This window comes from Copidosoma floridanum, unplaced genomic scaffold (assembly GCF_036245765.1).
Source record: "Copidosoma floridanum isolate Cflo_tuat_1 unplaced genomic scaffold, Cflo_Japanese_pri ptg000028l, whole genome shotgun sequence".
NCBI classification, from domain to species: domain Eukaryota; kingdom Metazoa; phylum Arthropoda; class Insecta; order Hymenoptera; family Encyrtidae; genus Copidosoma; species Copidosoma floridanum.
Window position 1 is genome coordinate 3,294,227 of NW_028321905.1, and position 8,353 is coordinate 3,302,579.

The window sequence follows — 8,353 nt, forward strand, 5'->3', positions numbered from 1 at the left end:
ATCTGTTAATCCTGCTGGAATCACTACACACCTCGTTATCAATCATTTGAGATCCATGGCTTTGCAGACGTTTCCAAATCAGTTTCCACAGCAGTAGTGTATGTTCGAATAGTCAAAGATACACGTGACTCTCCAATTAGCTAAAATGGAGGCCAGCTCCAAAAAAAAGTTTAGTATTTCATGGCTAGAACTTTGTGTAGCTCAGCTTTTAGCAAAAACAGTGAATCTCTTCCTCAGTTATTGTCCAATTTAAGATGTACCTGTTCATCCTTGGACTGATTTCTTAATGTCCTTTATTGGCTCCACTCACCACCTTCGAAGTGGCCTACTTTCGTTTTCAATCGGTGTGCAAATATTCTGCGATTAACTCTAAAAGCTAGCTGGCATCACGTAAGGTTGAAGAATAACCCATTAGACATGGATTCACGTAGCATTTTACCGAGCCAATCAATGGAACAAAGATTATGGTTTACTGGATTAGAAATTTTGCATGAGTTGAATCCGGAGTACCCAAGGTTTCAAGTTCAAGCATTCGATACCGACCAAATTTTGTCATTGAATACTAAAAAAATAAAATAAAATAAATAAATAAAATACTTACGTCAGTAAATTTAACTAATTCGAAGGATGACTTTAGTAAATTACTTATTGACCTTCTGCAGTGACGTTATTGCTTGCGTTTTGTATACTGGTCTCTAAAAAGGATTGAAGGTAAAAATTTGAGCACTATTTTGGAAAGTTTTTTGTTTATTAATGTTTTTTTATTTGTGGATCATCGATCAATTGATCTTGTTACTAATGAGCAAGAGATCGCTTATTTGTTGTTAATTTTTCTGCCTTTGTCCAGTTAGTTGCATAAGTTAGCTCCTTTTCTTTCTAACGAACTCTTGCAAGGCATTGTAAAGGTCTGTATTGTCATGTTCGTGTGTATGGTTACAAAAGCCATCCACTTGAAGGTTGAAGAAGATTATACAATTGAATCATTTATTGCTGTATTTTAGCAATTTGTTTCTTGCAGAGGTCAGTTTACCGATCTCTATAGCGATCAAGGTATCAATTTCATAAGAGCAGATTTGTAAGTAAGGAGAATAAGGCAAACACAAGGTCAATCTAGCTTTCTTGAAAATAACTTTGCTAACGTAAGCAGCTAGTGGTACTTTAACCCGCTTTCTGCACCTCATTTTAGCGGTCTTTGGGAGGCAGCTGTCAAATCAGCTAACCACCACATCAAACGCGTTGTTGGTGATCAGTTACTCACTGAGGTAGAGTTTTCAACGCATTTTTCGTAGAATTAAGTCTTGCCTCAACTCTCAACCTCTTTCCCTTTTGACTGATAATGCTTATGACTCTGGCACATTTCTTAACATCATAATCTTCACTTTCTGTTCGTGAGCCCGATGTTACTTATGAAAAGTTATCTTTATTATGACGCTGGAAACTAATATTTCAAACAGTACACAGTTTTTGGAAAAGTTGATCACTAGAGTACCATACCAAACTGCAAACTTAATTGAAATGGACGTTGCCTCATTATTCTCTGGGAGTAGGAGATATTGGACTAACTAAAAAGAAACTAACATCACATGGTGAATGGCCCTTTGGTACAACTTTTAAAGTTTTTTAAGATCCTAAGTCCCTAGTGAGAGTAGTGAAGGTTAGGAGTAGTTCTACTTCTTTAATCGTAACCTTTTGTTTAGAAACACAATATTAATTACTTTGTTTATCGATGATTACTAACTTATTTATTACTTATTAACATATTGATTTTGAGAAATTGTTAGAGAACTTCCGCCTTTTTCTTGTTGTGGCTGTTAATTAATTAGTTATCTAATTATTCGAATAAGTAAAATTGAAAATTCTTTTTATAAGTCATTTAATGTACCAAATTGATTTTTTTTTGTTTAATTAACGTTACAATTTTATGATACAATTTACTGAACTGAGTATTACCTAAATTATCTCATGTGAGGTTATTATCACGTAAGATCACAATAGCATCTACAATCTCAGTTTATTTAGAATAGTAGTTTTTTAAGGTAGTTACTGAACCTTAAGCCGAAAGTATAATTGTGATAAAATTTGTAAATTTATTTGTGCTGGGATAAGCGATCCCTCTTGATATCCTTTACAGATATTTAAATAACGACCCTGCATGAATTTGGCAATATTTTAATGTGCATTGGCACTGACTGCTGTATATAAACTTGGGGGTATGTTCAGTATTCAATTTAACGTACAACAGCCTGATGCTATCAAACTCAAATACTCGCGCGTTAGTAAATGTTCAGCGGTTTTGCGACCAATCGCGTACATCTAATGGCCTTGTGTGGCTACCAATTACTGCACGCTTTTGCCCGCTACCTGAGCCGCCTCGTACGCAGCAAACAGTATGCACCAATTGCTTGTAAAACTAACACCCATTAGTTTAACGAGCTAATAATACACATGTTTTTTTGGTTAATACATATATCTTTTGGAAACTAAATCTTAACCCTAGCTCTCTAAGCATTAAAGAGGATCCATTGTTGGCTCTTATCAATCTTTAAAACTGTACTGTGCTAAATCTAGTATTATGATTTACATTATTTACCTTTGTTTAAGAATACACATATTTACTTATTTTCAATGTAAGTATTAGTGTCACTTATTCATCTTGGCCTTTTTTTCGACTCGCGCTTCCTTTCCCGGCTTATCACTCATTATGTATACAATCCACTCATCAATTCATTCTTTATTACTGTTTCAGAATTATTGCGAGCCAATCACTTACGCTGGATTGGAGACCTATTAATGACATAGTCTTCAAATCATTAGACAACAGTGCGTAATACTCACATGATAAATTTTTTTTCTAGAAGTGAGAGTTAAGTGAGTAAGGTTTGGATCTTAAATTGGTAAGCTCATGTTGCCCAATCCTCTAGGCTAAAAGTACCATAACCTGAATCACTATGCTACCTTAACTGCAAAAACAATCATTTTACTTGATACCTAAAAATGCGACAGTAAAGTACAAAAATATAATTTATTTGGCTTTTATTGAGATTGAAAGTAACGAAATTAAATTTGAATACGGGAAAATTTTTTTTTTAAGAATACTTTAAACCATTTACTAAGCTTATGAAAAATGATCTAATAGCGCAAAACTATAAATATTTAATTCAAATTACCAAAATGGAAAAAAATTTCTAATTATAAGCCAGTTTTTTAAAGACTATGTTGTTAATCTTCCTCCACTTAGGATTATTTGAATCCCTTTATATAAAAAGTGGTATGACGGTTAAATGAAGTATAATGAATTTTGTTACGTGAAACAGGATGTATAAAATCTTAGATTAGTGGAAAAAGAGCCACGCCGTGTATGATTATAGGTATTGTATTGCAGACAAAGCTCATGGAATGACCGAATAAAGAGAGGGAGAAATTAAGATGAAAAGAGAGAAATTCTGATAAGCAAAAAGTTTCATAACGACTGGTATGACCTTCCAGACGGACAACTATATCGTCGTATACTTCCTATCTCATCACCGCTAAGATTACCTGAGCCCGATATGATGCATGCAGTTATGATTTTTTCGCATGTAGTCAATAATACTCTGTGAATCCAGATACGTGACATAATTCACACACTTTTTTCTTTACACAGTTTTTGCTGCTTTTTTTATTGTACATTATTACATTTCATGTATTTTAATAATCAAAGTATTTAATCGATAGCATAATACACTTCATTACGATTAGTCATGCGTAATACTACTGCCTGCTGACTATGCATAGACTACGAAGCTATAGCTGTTGCTACGGCCCATAGTTTTTCATAACAGTGAAAAATCGAATTCATTGGTCACGAGAATTTTACTAACACTAGTTCTCCAAAGGTACTAACGTTTTTATGAACAATGCATGGATCGCTGGGATACACTGATTGGTGGTTCGATCCACCACCACCATGCCATTGCGCCTGCTCAATTTGATTCTTTGCGTACAAGTTGATTCTTCAATTTTATTTAAAATCTGAGTAATTTATCTTTTTTCATTAACTGATATGCCAGGATTAAATAACAAGGAGCTGGTTAACTTTTGTCACGTACGATATCATATCTACACGTACGTGCGCTCCCTCTTTTTGGGGCCCACTAAAGACAATTGTAGCGGAAGAAAGCACATAGGATGCTGAAGGGAGCGGGGTTTCTGGCTGGAACCGGCAAAGACGAAGGTCGTATACACGTGACGCGCTCTTCTATAGTTTTTTCATTAATAAAGACGTTGATATGAGTTCCTTGACTATTTACTTTGTGCGCACCCCAAGACCATAAAATCCTATGCAACAGTTTTGGTGTCAGAAGAAGGATGGTCTTTGCCATTAAATAAAATTAAAATTTTTTTTTTGTTTTTATCGACGGTAAAGTATCGACTCTCGCGATTTTTGGGAAATACACATAGTGTCGTGCCACGAAGTAAACAAAGAACTGCTACGAGAGGAATCAGCGAAAAAAGGAGGGGCCAGAATAGCAATATATAAACACATGTGTTTATAATAAAGCCTGACGAGGTCGACACTCCCGTTGACGAAACGTTGCTGTATTGAATAAAGAAAACGCGTTGTGTGTTTTTTATTTCAAAGTTTGCCCCAAAAGATCAACTAGTAAATTATTAAATTAAAGTAAGGCGGGCTTGTCGTCGTGAAATAGGAGCGCAAAGAATCGTACACAAATTTATTTACAAGTGTTTAAGTGCCATATACAGGCAGAAAATAAAGAAAAAAAAAATAAATAAATAAAGAGAAAGTCTCACAAACAACGTCATGCATAATGGGGGTGGGTGCAGAATATTGAAACACCGTAAGAAACGACGCGGCAAATATGTTACACTTAAGAAATGCAGATTATACAGCCGAAAATGGGATGAGTGAAATTTCAAGGGACGTAAACTTGCACTCGAAAGATAGGTTCAACAGTAAAGATGCACAGGATACGCTTCAACATGCGTTTAGGTGATTAGAAAATAAGTGGCGCAGCAAACAGCACAGCAACGTGTGCCACAGTTTTCAGAGGAAAAACTAACACAAAATTGTAGAGAATTAGTACTTGGCCATAAAACAATTGGGGCTTAACGTCAAGGACGTCGGAAGAGGTAAGAACGTATGTGGGGTAGCAAACGGGAATCCCAAGTTTTTCAGTCGCGAGGATGCATGATGCTGGACCCAGCTACGAACCTACAGGCCCAATAAATGAAAGGGTGAGAGGCCAATTAAAAGCACTGTCATCTGACTGGCCGTTTCGAGATTATAACATGAACGGGGAATACATTTGGCGAGAGCAGCAACATCAAGCAAGCCAAATCCAACTTACGTAAATCCCATCATGAGTCAACAGCGAGCGGAAAACTCGTACCCTGTTGTCATGCACTATAGTGCGCTGTCCCATGTCAATAGCACGGCGAGTTGCATCCCTACATTTAATGGAGATTCAATAAACTTTTCGCTTTTTGAATAGATAGTGAGGACAGCAAATCTAGCAGTCCCGCCGCAATATGAAAAATACTTCAGAGGTACACTAGATGGTAAACTTAGGGGGATGGTGGCAGATTAATTTTGCACCCGCAAAATCGTTTATCGCTGTTTAATACCGTAGTCGCTTTTTTACTTGCTCTATCACGGCGATTCGGTAGCATGGAAGGCATTGATACACAGCTAGCCCAGCTTAAGTCACTGATTCAGCTAAACAGCGAGCCAGTTATTCAGTACTGCAGCTGGGTGCAACGGCTGCATAATATAATAATGATGAGTCATGATGCCAACCCACAGCTATCCCAAATTCAGAAAACTGCTCTAAAGCAATTCGCAGACAGTCAGCGAAACAGTCTATCAATGGGTTGAAAGCGCCATACAGTTGAAACGTGGCCGGGGTCAAACCTATAACACTGGAGGCCATTGAAGCGGCTATAGACGTAGACAACGAGTTAAGTCTTTGTCAAATAGCACTTAATAATTTCTGCACATATGCAACATGGGAAAGTTGTTTGGATTGGAGAAACCCAAGGATAGCCATGGTAATCAGCGATGCGATGGAGGGAAAGAGTTATACGGACAAATGCTATGGCAACCGGAATGTTAAGTGGTGCTCATATTGTCAGGAGCATTGTCTGCACTCTACGAGCGGGTGCAAAAAGCTATGGAGAGATTCAAAAAACGTGAGAATAAAAGATCCCTATATGCCTGAAACAGAACCGTGTAAGAGACTAACGGAGATGGAGGACAGAATTGATGATGTAAGACCTGCGTACGATGATCAGCACAGTAATTCTGACCCTAGAAAATACCATAGCAAAAATAATAACTACACATCCAATTATAATAGTTATAATTTTAATAGAAACTTTAATGGCAATAGTAGTCGCTCTCCATGGAATAATAATGGGGACAATAATAGGCCAGTTCAAAAGAATAGGAATAGCAATGATCAAAATGGGGGAAATAATTACGCGGCCAATAATAAAAATTATAACAATCATAATCGATGACGGGAAAATAATTATAATAAATACGCACCCGGTAATAACAACTATAACAATCATAATCAGCGACGAAAAAATAGTCATAATGATTACGCGCCCGGTAATAACAACTTTAACAATTATAATCAACAACGGGAGAGTAATTATAATAATTACGGATCCAGGGACAATAGTTATAACCTCTACAATCAGCGAGGGAACCGAAATAGACGGTATAATCATGAGAAAATTACGAGAATAAATGGGTCAAAAATTGGAAAATTTTATGGTTTGTGGAACAATAGTAATTTTACTTCCGTTTTTTACTACTAGAAGAATTTGACAAAAGTCTCCACCTAAAATGATAATTTTATCCAAAAGGTTTATTACTACTAGATAAATCTTTTGAAGTCCTATCAACGATTTCCAACGCTTTTTTCGGTATCATAGAAGCTTCATTCCAAATAATTACTTCTACATTACGTAATTTTTGTTTATTTGGTTCAAATTGCAAGAACGCACTTTCTATAGTGCTTAAGTCTAAAGGAAGTCTGAAAGTTCTGTGAGTGGTCATTCATTCCCTTTGGAAGCAGAATAGAAGCAATACCTGTCCAAGCCATTATAAGAATTTTTTTTCCATTGATATGAAATAACAAGTTAATTTTTTATATAAAAAACTTTTTCCAGATCAACCAGGACCATCGATAAAAAAATTTTTTTCTTAAGTTTTATTATTTCTTGAAAAATAGTAGTAATAGTAATAATTTTCTTTTACAGATCTATCTCCAACTTTAAATTTAGACTTCAAGTTCTCTGTAGATGTAAAAAGAAGAATTTTCTTTTTTTCGTTGCAGTTTGGGAGTCTAATTCACTGTCACATTTTCGTTTAGATACTTTGTAACTTTTTTAAATGAATTTAACGAAGTAAAAGTAAACGAAGAAAAAAAATACGAATGTGCCAAAATATTAAAAGAAAAAAGACAATCAACTAACGATACTTTTAAAACAAAATCAATTTGTAATTCTCACAATATCGTAATTTTTTAATTTTTGATGATATTTGAAATCTTTCAATACGCTGTCGTTTTAAATATATGAAAATTAGGCATTAGTCAGGGAAAATAAAAAACGATTGTTAAAAATTCATGTAATTAATTATGATCAATATACATTTATTACACAAATCAATTTTAAGTAACAATTAATTTAATTCTTTTTTTTTTCATACTTCGTAAATCTATGTTTGCAATTACGGGAGTTGGTGTGCAGAACGCGCAGGGGGCAGATATAGTTGTAAGAGTTTAGAACGAGATTCTAGAAATATCTGTTGACACACACAGGAAAGGCAGCTCATTCAAAAAAGGGGGCCACTAGAAGAAATAATAAAGCTCACCAAAAACAAGTCAAGGGCACATCTCTCTTTCTATATAATCTTTACTACTTTCATTGAAAATAAGCAGCTTGTTCTTCATATTTCCTCAAAAGCAGCCGAGTAATCATTTCCCAGCATAAGACATGTATTCCCGAGTATTTTCGAAAAATGCCGTAGTCTTCCAAATTCTGTTAAATATATCATTCATCATCAATTTTATCATTTTTTAAGGCTTTATAAAATATTACTGCAAAGTTTATTTTGGAAAAATTAGACTTATAACACAACAAGAGGGGAGGGGTTGGTGTGCGAAGCGCACAGAGGGGGTGGAGCCTCACTAGTATACGTATATATATATATATATATATATATTCCTATATCATACATTTGTTATTAGGTTTATAACTACTAGCCAGCCTACACTGCTCCTCCTTGACCTACGTCACCAATTTTTACCCTGCAATCATGCAAAATAAAATACGTGAAATT